This window comes from Serinus canaria, chromosome 1A (assembly GCF_022539315.1).
Source record: "Serinus canaria isolate serCan28SL12 chromosome 1A, serCan2020, whole genome shotgun sequence".
NCBI classification, from domain to species: Eukaryota; Metazoa; Chordata; class Aves; order Passeriformes; family Fringillidae; genus Serinus; species Serinus canaria.
Genome location: NC_066314.1, coordinates 39,525,897 through 39,539,034, shown reverse-complemented (window position 1 = coordinate 39,539,034; position 13,138 = coordinate 39,525,897).

The following is a 13,138-nucleotide window of genomic DNA, read 5'->3' as shown; positions in this document are numbered from 1 at the left end:
ATTTACCTTTACAATGGCTTTGGGGCACTGTTAATCAACTTAGACAACCACTGCCTCAAAACCTTAATTGGTATATCCCTACCAGTTTTTCATCTCAGGAGGACTGATTTCTTTGCAAAATTACAAGTCATTTTCCATTTCTAGACTGAGAAATACAGGAAACAATTTTTTAAATAGTATTGTGTAATTTCCTTTTCTGGTTGTAAATTTTGTTCCGAATATATCTAAATGGAAAAAAAAGATGTTACCATTAATAAATTATATGAGGGAAAGCCAACATCTAATTAAGACTTATTTCATTCATAGACCCTCCATCTCTAACCCACACAGACTGAAGTCAACTGAACAAGTTAACACTGATTTGCTCACGTTTCTCAGGGAAACACAATATTTCCTTGTGGTGAAAGAATCTCTGCTTGCTTTTCAGTTGTTTCTTTGCAGCCTCTTCACACAACCCTTGAAGTGCAAAAGGACAATGAAAAGGGTTAGAATCTGGTCCTTGTTACATAAGGTAATGTACAAAAAAACCTGAAAAAAACCTAAAATCAACTCAGATAAGCTTAATTAAATTGCGAAAGAGCTACAGTACCATTACAACAGGTCGTTCAGTTAGCACCCAAGGAGGCAAGTGATTAACAGATCCATGTTGTACTGGGTCATTTTTCTTGCATAAAAATAAAACAATGGAAAATGGCAATGTGTCTCTAATACTTACCATATTGAAGAGTTACATACTTTCATATTCTGAAGGATTTATTCAATTACAGGAGAAGACTCGTTAAAATAAATAGAGCATTTTAGCTCACCCTGTGAGAAACTCCTATTAAGGACAAATGTTTGAGTCAGAAAGTTTCTTAAGCTTCAAAAATAAACTGTATGGCTAAAGGGGATTCTTCAAAATGCACACTGAAAATGTTTGATTCCTCTTCTGTTTTTACAGATGTAAATCGTATTTCATATAAACAGGCAAAAGAAAGCGAAGAATTCAGGCCACACTGTCTGACATGGGGTATACTCCAGTTTTCAACTTAAAATTCTTTATTTTTATCTTTATTTTTACTTTTTTACTCAACAGAGGCAGCCTTTACAATAAGTCTCAGCAGTCAGAATCATAAAGAAATACTCAGTGACTGATTGTCCCTTGATTAGATGCTCCTCCAGACTGCATTTGTTCACACCACTTGTTTCTTTCTATTTTCAGGATCTACAATTGCAATCAAATCTGAGACATAAACAAATAATCACAGTCTACTTTACCTGAAAGGAGAGTTCTATTTACACAGAGGGGAGTCTTACTGTCTTTTTCAAAGCATAGAGAAGGGGGTTTTGCCACAAGCATAAAGAAAAGGATCTGAACCTTTAATTTTTCTTTATTACTTAGTGCCACAAAGTCTGCAGAGGGAAGTTAGATCAAGTTTAGAGTGTGGTACCCTGCAATATCAACTCCCATCCTAACTTTCTAAATCCTAGTTCATTCCCATATCTAAGGAAACTTTCCCAGGCTCGGATGTCACCTGCTTGTAACATTAATCAAGGGTGGTCTGTCAGGCTGATCTGAGCCTAATCTAAAAAAATATTAGCTGCTTTGCCTTATCTAATATTACAGCCCAAAGCAAACACATCATAAGCTATCATGAAAATCATCTTCTTAAATAAATTGGCTTTTAATTTTTATGACATTTCAAATTGCTGCAGACTATTGTCATGGTTTAACCTCAGACAGCAACTGAATACCATGCAGCTGCTTGCTCACTTCCCTTGCCTCCTGCCTCCCTCCTGGCCTTGTCTCCTCCCTAACAGAGAGGAGAATTTGAAAGGGAAAGGTAAACTTCATGAGTTGACATAAGAACAGTCTAATAATTGAAACAAAATATAATAATAGTAAGAGTAACGATAAGGAGAGGGAGAGAGAGTAACAGAACACAAGAAAAACAAGGGATGGACTATAAAATTGTTCACCACCTGCTAACGGAGACAAAGACCATCCCATGATCAGCCTCCCTGATGTGTAATTTTCCCAGTTTATATGCTGGGCATGACATTCTATGCCATGGAATACTCCTTTGGGCTGCTTGGGTCAGACGTCTTGGCCATGCTCCTGCAGAGCTTTTTATGCAGCCCCTTACTAGCAAAGCATGAGACACTGAAAAGTCCTTGACTTGGAGAAAGTACTGCTTAGCCACAACTAAAGCAACAGCGTGTTATCAATATTTTTCTCACACTAAATCCAAGCACTACTGTACCAGCTACTAGAAAGAAAATGTACTTTCTTCCCAGACAAAAATGGAACAATTAATACTAGTCCAAAATAAAAAAAAGAAAGGTGCTACAAATCCTCTCCTTCTGGCTATAGTGTAATTTTAATACCTTTTCTTATATGTGAAATAAAGTATGTTCTAGGAGGTGAGAATTTTACTTAATTAACACATTTTATTTTCCATATATTCTTCAATAACTGTCAAAAGCTGAGACTAATCTTTTGCTGTGGAATTAATCATCATCAAACACAAACCCATCAGAACATAAAGCAACTTGTCCAAAATTAGCAAGGTCTATAGATTTAGCAAGCAGTACCACAGAATTAGTAGTAGGCCATTTTTAATGGCCATATGTCATTATAAATGCATTCAAATTTCTATGCCCAATCTATGATTGATCCATTTTACAAATGTATTAAATCCACTAAATTAACTTGCCTGGGAGATTGACAGAAATTAGATAGCAGACCAATGAGTTAAGCATTAACTTGTTCATTGAATGTGCTCAAATAAAAATGGAATTGTCATGCTCATAAAATCCATTAACTTCACTACATAGCCTAGTTAATCATGGAGCACTTCCAATACTGCTCATTCTCTGGGCCTGGTCCAGAGAAAGAAATAAGATGGAATGTATCTTCTTTCATGTACAGATTTTCAGACTGTGCCCATATTCTGAGGGAAATCAGACGTTTCAGAAGCACATATAATATACTGTACTAGCAATCCTGTTAAAAATTATTTTTAAGGAAATTATGGTACTTACCTGCAGAGCACTGTTTCATTTCCCAGGCTACCAATTATCTTTTCTTGGTCAAACACACAGCACAAGTCAGATTTTAGCCAAGATGCTGGTTCAATTTACAGCATATGCTAAAATAAAACATCACACTCTTTCCATGCTAGCAAAAAGGTTTGTCAATAGCAACTTGTTTGACAAAAACACCTTGGACCATGATTCCTTTAAAGAATAAGGAACATGCAGTAGAAAGTGCATAACTGCAGATACAAAACATAGTATTCCTATCTTTGATGAATAAATTAATCAGAATCCCAGAGCCATAGAGGCAGACCCCAACCAGCTTGTTCCCCAAGGGAGCAGGGTGAGGTGAGAGAATTAGCTGCCATGTAAGAGGGAACACTGAAGGCAAACACAGAAAGAGCATGTAGGAGAAAGACATGAACTGAAAGACTCTGTAAATTCAAAGGGCATGAATTGAACTGCATTGAAGTGAGAAAAAGTATGTATGGAGTATATTTTGCCTATTTTGACAGATTGTATCTGGATGTGTTTTGCTATGTATTATACTAGTAAAGCACAACTGGAATCACCAATATGTCCTTTTTAAAATATAAAATATGTTTAATATTTGCTTCTGAAAAGTCAAATCCTGCAATCCAAAGTTTAGAGTCAAGGGGTTCATAGATTTCAGGGGGTATTCATAGTCACAGGTGTCAGTGTCAGGGTCATGGGTCGCCAGCTTCTGAGCAAGGATACAGCTTCTGTCCCTGACAACAAGGAGGCAGGGATGCAGAGAAACAGTTTGAGAGCAATCACAGGTATCCAGCAAGGGAGGACTTTGGTACCATTCTCCCAGGGTCCCAACATCCCTGGATGCCATTGTGCTTGGGGAAAGAAACAAAAGACTGATGTATAGTAAGAACACAGGATGACCACAGAGACTAACACAGCAGATACCCTTTTGAATGTGATTAAATCAACACAAATCAATTCTTATTGAAATTACATTTATCTAGCCTCCTGTCCACTCTTCTCTGAGCAATAATCCTATTTCCTGCTATTGTCAGTGACCCCTGGGATAATAACTCTTGCTTTGCTTGCTCCATGCATCTCTTGGCAGTAATGAGTTTCCCTGTGCATGTGCACTTTTAAACCCAGAGTTAATAAGGCAGTCACTAGTTTATAAGAGACAATCATATTTGCTCCTGTCACTTGATGTGGCACTGTGATATATTTCAAGAGATAAATTTCTTTTCCTGGGATCAGGTAGAATTTCAGTCTGTTCAAAAGTTCTGGTTCACATATATCACTTAGGTTTCCCAGTTTTGGTTCATCAACAGCCACAGGGAAGGGGCCAAGTGATATTTATTTTGTTGCTCCAGATCCAAAGGCTGTCATTTGAAGACTCTACATTTCAGGATAGCAGATAGAAAAACTGCACTGAAAGAAAGGGAGTAAACATGAGTCAATATTTTATGGGGTATGATATAAAATCTCTGTGTATTTCTGCTTTATGGATGTGAGAAAAATTTTTACACTATAGGTCATATGCATGGTGCGGAAAACAGCACATTAACATTTGATGCCAACAATTTTTGTGCTAAAAGAGGTCACCTGCCCTATGAATCTTAAAACTCACAGATTTTCTTTGTTGCATTAAAATTGTGTTAATTTATTTTGAACATGTTACTTTTTTTTTCCTGAGTTCCCTTTAATAATGATAATTTACAGTTTCCTACCTTAGGCTAGCAACCTTATAAAATATCCTCCGAAAATAAGTCATCATTAATGCAAATGGTTATTTTCCTTGGAATGACATGGGAAATCATAAGAACCAAGGTCTTTCATTGAAAGAAAGGTAGTCCCTTTTCCTGTGACCTAATTTCTACTAAAAAATATGAAACACATTTGCAACACCATTGGTAAATTATTTTTCTAATGTGCTAGCACTGTTCAACTGGACACTGGATCAGCCATACAGAAACAGTTTTCACCAACCCTAATATCTTTTCTGCAAGGCAGACAAAGTTAAAAAATGTTCCTTATTCCATATGACTGGATCATAGATCAGGGCAATTCTTGATCAGAAAGAGAAAGGATTTTTCTTTCAATTTCCCTTTTCTTTCCCTTTTATGTCTTCTGTGGAAAAATTCAAAATTCAATCCTTATTCACAGCTATAAAGCACTACATGCATACTTATAAACAAGACAATATTATTCTTATCTTTACTGACTTAAACAGTGTACCTAATAGTGAGTATATTTCTCGTAATTAAAATGTTATTTGTTTCAAAATTATACACATATTTAAATATATATAGGAAAATGCTTAGACTTCCTCATCTTGAATTTTTGAAGTCTACTTGACCCTTTAATGGAAATTTTAAGCAGTTAGACAGAAAATATAATTTTTGACCTAAAAGCCATGATGTTTCTCTGACTCATTTGAAGAGAAAAATTTATTTTTTTTTAGTAACAAAAGTGTGCTTGTACACATACATATACTGTGTAGTAAAATACAATGTTTTCCTGTATTTCAAGATTGTATTATAAAATTATTAATTTTTACTATGGCTACCATTTCCTCTAAATTTTCCTTTGAAAGATGCAATAAAAAACTGAAACTGTATGTCTGCAATAGGAATTTTGAAGCATTATGCCAGCAAAATTCCATCTGAGAACAATTGAATCTGTCCATAAAATAAAAATTAAAAAAACACCTGAGTTGAAAGTCCTGAGAAGAAAATGAACAGATACTTCAGAGGCTTTGGCATGTGAGTTGCATCAGCTTATATAATAAAAACTACCAAATATAAGTCCTAACTTGAATCCAAAATTACAAAATAGTCCCTTTACTTTTGTCCTTGCATAACATGTCCTCTTCTCTGGCTCTGGTAAGGGAGGCAGAGGATTAAAGGTCTACATTTAAGTTTGCACTTTTGTAAATCATCTTGCAGTATTAGAGCTGATTTTCTGGTAAAAGTGTTTTATCTGTTATGTAGGAAAAGACTCTTCTATTACATTGCCAATCAAAATAATGATCAGTGACAAAGTAAGAGATTATTGTTGTGCAGAAAGGAAGATAAATACTTTTTTACACAGAAATTTTAGGAGCTTAACATTTTTGGCAAGAGGGTTTTTTCTTTCTATAGCAGTATCACACTCATGTCATTTGCAACATTCAGTAATTCCATAGCACAGATCTCTAAATCTATTTAATTGAAGGGTGGGATTTACAAAATTTTCATGGAAAACATTTTTTGCTAATTCCAAAACAAAAAAATTCAAGTATTCATGGTAAGTAATCAGAGAATATTCTGTTCCATGTGGATCATAAGGGATGATATCCCAGCCTTCATTAGTACAGCCTAAAAAAAGTTTGTATACTACTCAAAACACCCACCCAAAATCCACAGAATTCAAGCCTAAATAATCATGCCTTTCCTTATAACATTTGGTCAGAATTAAATTTTTTCTCACAGCAGAACACAAGCTATATTGATAACTCATTATAAACACAGTGACCCACTGATTTTTTACTTTGGTTTTGTATAAATAAATTGCTTTTACGTCTTTACGTATTTTCTAGGCTTAGCAATGAAGCCTTCAGCTTAGAAGGACACTTTTGATAAACAATTATCTACAAACAGTCATCAATCATTGGATATAAGAGCATAAAAGATATTGGAATAAATGATGAATAAACATCACCATGAGCCAAGCTCTGACTTTTTTCCTCAGTTTTCACGAGCCTTCATTTAGGTAGACCTCTTTTGAAGACTGGAATTTAGAAATTAATCACTACCTACAACTCAGTGTTTGGTTTAGGCTCTGCTGTCTGCAGGGCAGTAAGACTACCACTGCTTTCTTCCTCACACTGGAGAATGGTTGGTAGGACTTGCAAGGGTAGCACTTGCAAGATTAGGAGCCCTTTTCACATGAAAGGAGGGTTTTCTCCAACCCTTTGGTTTTGGTTGGTCTGTCAGTGCCCCAGGAAGGCTGAGAACCCTGTGCCCAGCAGTCTGTCAGTGCCCCATTGCAGGACCCCCGTGATCAGCCCGCTGTACCCCAGAGCAGCTTGACTTGCTCAGGGACACGCACCAACAGCATACCAGGGTGAAACCTTCATTGCAATTCTGACAGAGAGACCCCCTCCTGCCTCTCCCCACTCTTAGCCAGCTATGGTCTCCACTGCCAGCAAGCGCTGGTGCCCTGGAAGGACTCACACTAAACACTTCACAAAATTACACACTTTATTAATTAACACACCAATAATAGTAAATTGTGACAGGTTAAGGTTTAAAGATTGACAGTAATACGACTGCAAAGACAATTTAAAGCAACAAACTCAACAAATCATTACAGAAATCTAGATCAGGATAATAATTTAACACCTATAGAATATGGTTCTTACCCAATAGGAAGAAGAAGACAAGTTTGACCAAACAGCTGATCCCCAAAGTTACAATGGAGTCCTCCCTAATTTCTCCCTATCCCTAACTCACTTTTACACTATGTCTTTCCATTTAGATGGAGATTAGCAGCTCTGATCACACATACTTTTATTATTGATTGGTATAAAATTCTTTTGCTTCACTCTCAAAAGCATAGCCAATAAAATGTAGGGTGCATGCACAGTGGGGTGGTCATACCTGGGAGATGGGTAATTTTGGCTGGATGTGTGTTGCTATTGCAATTCTATTTATAAAGGACCAAGTTCACCCAAGGAGAGAAATTTCTCCTCAGGGGCTGGTTTAACAGCAAAACATCTCCTCTCTCCCATGGGTGGCAGCTGCTGTGCAGTTTTTTGGCTGCATGGCACCACTGAGTTCCCATCCCTGCAAGGGTTTCAACAGAGCCTGGCCAAAGTGTCTCCACTTTGCTCCACCCTCCATTTCATCCCTCTTAGCACCTGCTTAAGGTTGCAGGCTCTGTGTGTGGTGAATTGTCATGGAATGCATTTCCTGCATGCCAGCTGCATTCCATCCTGGAAGCAGCAACTGCATTTAACCCTATAATTTCCAGGTTGTTAAAACTTATGTTGGGATGTGAATATAACTTCCGTTTTCTAATCTTGCTCCCAATCACATTCCCACATTTCCAATTTTTTTTTGTTCAGATTTTCCATATTGAATAAACTTATACTTCTTTAAAAATGTTACATATTTTAGTTTGAGAGCCATCTCATTTTCAGCAGATGCATTTTCCCCACCACTTATGTCAGAAACTACAGAGGTTCTTAAGTCGCCTGCAGCTTCCTTGCAACTTCCAGTCTGTGACACAGGAGGGTCAGGTGCAGTAATTCCCACTGCTTATTTGACAGGGCTTGCTCCTATTGGTCTGCTGCCAGAAGCACAAAAGACATATGCTAATAACAATAAATCCAAGAGTTAATACGTTCTTTCACTCTCAAAGGATGTGACATAGGATCATTCCTGGCATGCACAGTGTCTGTTAGTATGGGGATTCAAGGCATCACTGGGACAGACTTCTGGAATAAACCACACAGAAATGATGATACAGGCAGCAACTGTTGAAAGAAATAATGAATCCTTTACCAAATCAGCAGAGATGGTTATATGCCTTCAAGAATACTCTAGTTAATCCACCCAAGTGAAATACAAGATATTTATATGAAAATATCTGCTGAGTGCTGGCTGCTGACAGCAGACTGATGTCTGCAAGTATCCCTTGGAGGTGATACCTAAAATGCAGGTTTTCTTCAGCTCATATTATTAGCTATTCTCAGGTCTTTTTTTTTTTTTCTAGAACAGTCCCAACCTGCAGAAATAATTTCAGGAGCACTTGCAAGAAGGATTTGAGTCTCATATTCCAACATCCTGTGTTCAAAGCTCTGAGGAGCAGATTCACCCCTTTTGCCCAAAACATAATTACTTGTGCAGCTCTAAAAAAGTGCCAATAGAATAAGTCGAGAGACTTTCACAAAAATATGTGATGCTTTATCAATGAAGGTTGTAGAAAATAGCAGCAGATAGGGAATAACACGGTTTCAAACCAGAACAGGCAAAACAAGAGATCTATTTTATTGACTATTATCATGTGGGATTTTTAGATACTGTTTCTCTCTCTCTCATCTGTGCCAAAACACCAAAGCTGCATGCTTGTTCCCTTTGTGTCTTGTTCTATAGAGTTCATTTCCTTCCTTGAATATCTTGCTCTTTTGAATTTTTGTCTTGCATACTCAATACTCCCTCCACACAGGGTGACAACAAAGAGGAGCTCAGTTAGAACAGCAGCTCCTACTAAACAAAGAAACTTGAAATAATAATAGTCCATTATTCTATAATAAATAAAAATAGATTATCTATAATAGTAGGAGAGCTCTACATTCAAGGCTCACTCTGACAATGGTGTGTAAGTCATTAATTGATATTATTAAACATTTTAATCTTTGGCTCCTTCTGACTTCAGTGAGGGATGCAGGTGCTCAGTGCTGTACCAGATGAGGCACAGAATTCCTATTTTTTAAAAAAGCTGCATTTTCTTCAGTCACCTTATAGGTATTTGGGAAGCAACATGCTTTTTAAGGTCAAACATTGAACAAATCTAATATACAGTAGTTTTTGCACAAAATGGATGACAATAAGTTTGTTGTAACTTCATTGTAGCTTTTTCATAAGAAAAGCTACCACCATATGTTTTTATACTAGAAATACACACAATAAAAAAATCAGCTAAAATTCCAACCTACACTATAACATTACCTTTTCTTTATTTTTTCTGTTATTCCTCTCACTACTCAACAGGTCAATTACAGACTTCACTTCATTGAACCAGCTACAAGATTGTTCAAATCTATAAAGCACCACTTGGCTCCATTTCTGTCAAAACTGCTAAGTCACATTTTCCCAAGATCCAAAAGAGATTATTCATAACAAATGTATTGATCAGTTCATAACCATTTTAGATGAAAGATGGTTTCATAAAAGGAACCTCCACTATCTGCAGGTTTATAACTCTCTAGTAATGATATGTTTGAACTGCATGAAGACAGCCAATTTTTTTTATGAACTTATTATTAGAAGCTACCGTACTTTAAAGTGGTATGCAGAATGGAATGAAAAGGTTTCATTTTATTTGTCTTACTTAAAACTTTCCACTTATCTATGTGACTGGGAGATTGAAATCCTGGATTTCCTAGCACATTTCATTAAGTAAAGCCAGTGTCTTCCCTATTTAGCTGAAAAAGCATATATAGCACATCTGTTACATTGCAAAGTCTACTTTCAGCTGAAGTATTTCAGCAAAATCTCATGCCAAGTTCAGTATCTTTACATATTTCTGTACACTTTGCATATCACTTTTTGAAATACTCAGATGGTATTCTTAAAGTTGTGACATGTATTATGAAATCCATGCATAAGACAAGGTGGCCAGAAGGCTTCCATTCACTAAACTGCTTTTTCTGCAGAAGAGAAGCAGTCACCTCAACAGTGTGAGCAGCCTCTAGAAGGTATCTCTCTTTTACTGAGGAGCACAGGTAAAGTCCCACATACCCCTGCCAAGCCCCTACAGGAGGATGAGGAACAGGAATCCTGTTGTATCAGCAGTTTCATCTCCAACCCACAGCTCTATCAATAGCATCTGGGGCAAGATCACCAAAACAGATCAGGTCCCAATGGTTTATGAGGTTAATCTATAAAGGTCAATATATAAATGCTTGCATGATGGACTTATGCTTGGAGAAACCTTTCTGTGCCAGCAGAAATTGTGCCTGAAAATGAAGGATGGAGGGGGGTTTTGTTTTTAGAGGAATGGATTTTAAAACACCCCTTGCAACAGCAATAAATCCCTTCATACCCTGACCACCATTGGAGTTTTAGAGATGTGTGACCATTTGGGACTAAGCAGTCAATATCATTAACCCTGGTAACTGAGGTTTCAGCACACTACAGACCTGAATATATTCTCCTTTGTTTGATTTTGGGATGTCAGGCTTGATGTGCATTAAATCTAATACATATTGAATTTGACACAGGGCGTTTTAGGTCTAAGTACTTTCAGAAATCACAGGCTTCCAAAGGAAGACTTTTCATCTAATTGCAAAGAGATAAAATGTTTTAATCTCACTTCATTTGGAAACCTAACAGCTGAAACTCTACTACAAACTAGAACCATGATTTAAATAAAGCATGTAATTTTAATTGTTTCTGATATGAGTAACATCAACAGCAGTTTCACTGAGAAGAAATGAAGAATGAAGGAGAGAAGGGGAAGAGAAAGATAGCATTCAGTGGGGAACTGTTTTGGTGCAGTCAATCCTTCTATTTCTTCTTTCTGTGTTTCCCAGGTTGATATCTCCAGAAACTATTCCTGACAGGACAGATGGTGGACAATTTCTTAGAGCTCACTAAACTCTGATTCTACTCTGATTGCTATGAAGGATATTAATTTGAAGAGCTTTGGTTCATCACTACTCACTGCAAACTAAGCAATATATATTTTGAAATTTTCAATAGTTATATATTTGCTTGTTGAAATATTCCATTTGCCTCAAGATTATTTCTTTTCTGTCCACATTTAGTGAACAAAACAAGGAGGAATTAGCTTGGAGTCAAAAGGAAGTCTTTAATATTTCCAGAATAAGTGACATTTGGGTTTCATTTATTTTGCTTTAAATAGTCTATCCAACATGCATTTTATGAACATAATGAGAAAGAGGAAGCCACAGAAACAGAGAGAAAAGACCTACAAAAATTTAAAAAGTTACCAAAGGAAGGATATAAAACAGCAATGAGTGAAAACAGAAATATACTTTCTTATTAATTTCTCTTCCTTGTTTACCCATCCTTTTTCTTCATTTATTCTGCCTTAGTTTATGTATTCCTGGCATCCCTGACTGATGTTCTTTGGCTAACAAGAAGATCATGCCCATCCCCTCTCTTGCACATTAGCTCTACTAAAACCATCATTTGCAAAACGGAGTAACATTCAACTGGACTTTTAAAGAATAAATGACTTCTTTGTATGGAAGCACCATGGACTAGGTTTTCACATCTTGAGCTTAATTTACTTTGACTTTGCATCTGCATCTGTGAGATTCCTGAAACAGTAAGAACATGAAGTTTTTCCCATTGATGCCATGATTTCCAGATAGCATCTTACCATTACCATAGCTCCTGCAACAGTTCCACCATCAGTTCTGCCAGACAGGCTTGGCAATCTGAATGTGATAGATATCTTGCCCACCAGAAGTCAAGATTATACTTTAATCACAGCTGCTAGACTTCCTCACTTTCCCCATTCTCCCCTTCTCCATGATATATTTCTTCTCTGAGCCTCTTTAAACATCTGATTACCATTTATGAGGATTCTGGTGCTACAAATGGTTATTCCACCACAACTGAACAGCACTGGCACAGTTAGAAGGGAAGCTAAATTATTTCAGTTGCATATTCTTATGTGTTAGCTGAAGTGATGACACTGCTTCTCCTCTGGTTTTGTAACCTTGTAGGTACAATTGCTAAAAAATTGACATGTGCACTCTGGAAAGGCGGCAGTACAAGTCAAGAAGCTAATTCCAAATGTTGTTTATTGCAAAAGGCATATGTGTCAGAATAGTTCCAAGGTGAAATGCTATCAGCAGCTCCAGTGATTAATGGTCCAAATTCCAGACATATCAACATATGGGGAGTTCTAATGATGCAGTAAAGGCTTCAGAATTGCCCACTGACAGCCTGTGAATTTCAGGAATATTCCTATCTCCACAGCCCAACCATCCAAGCAATGACCACTGCTTGTTTTTTTTCGAGTTTGGACTGAAATGGAACAGGATTAAAGACAAACACTATTGGCAAGTGTAGACAGTAAAAATATCATAACACTGGGAGGTTTTGTTGGTAGTTTTGTTTTTTTTGTCTTTTGACTTATAAAATATCTCAGAAACATTCCAGTATTACCAAGATGGAAGCATTTGCTGAAATATTTATGACATTTATGAATTGAGCTTCTGGTTTCTAGCATTCATTTTTCAAAACAAATCAAGTGGTATTTCACAAAAAGTAAGTGCAATAGTGAAAAGGACCATCTTGAAAGGATTCTTCCTGCAGTGGTTTTTCTTCCTTTTCTCCTCCTTTCTAACCCGAGCCCAGCTGTGTTCTGAAAAGGGAAACCAAGA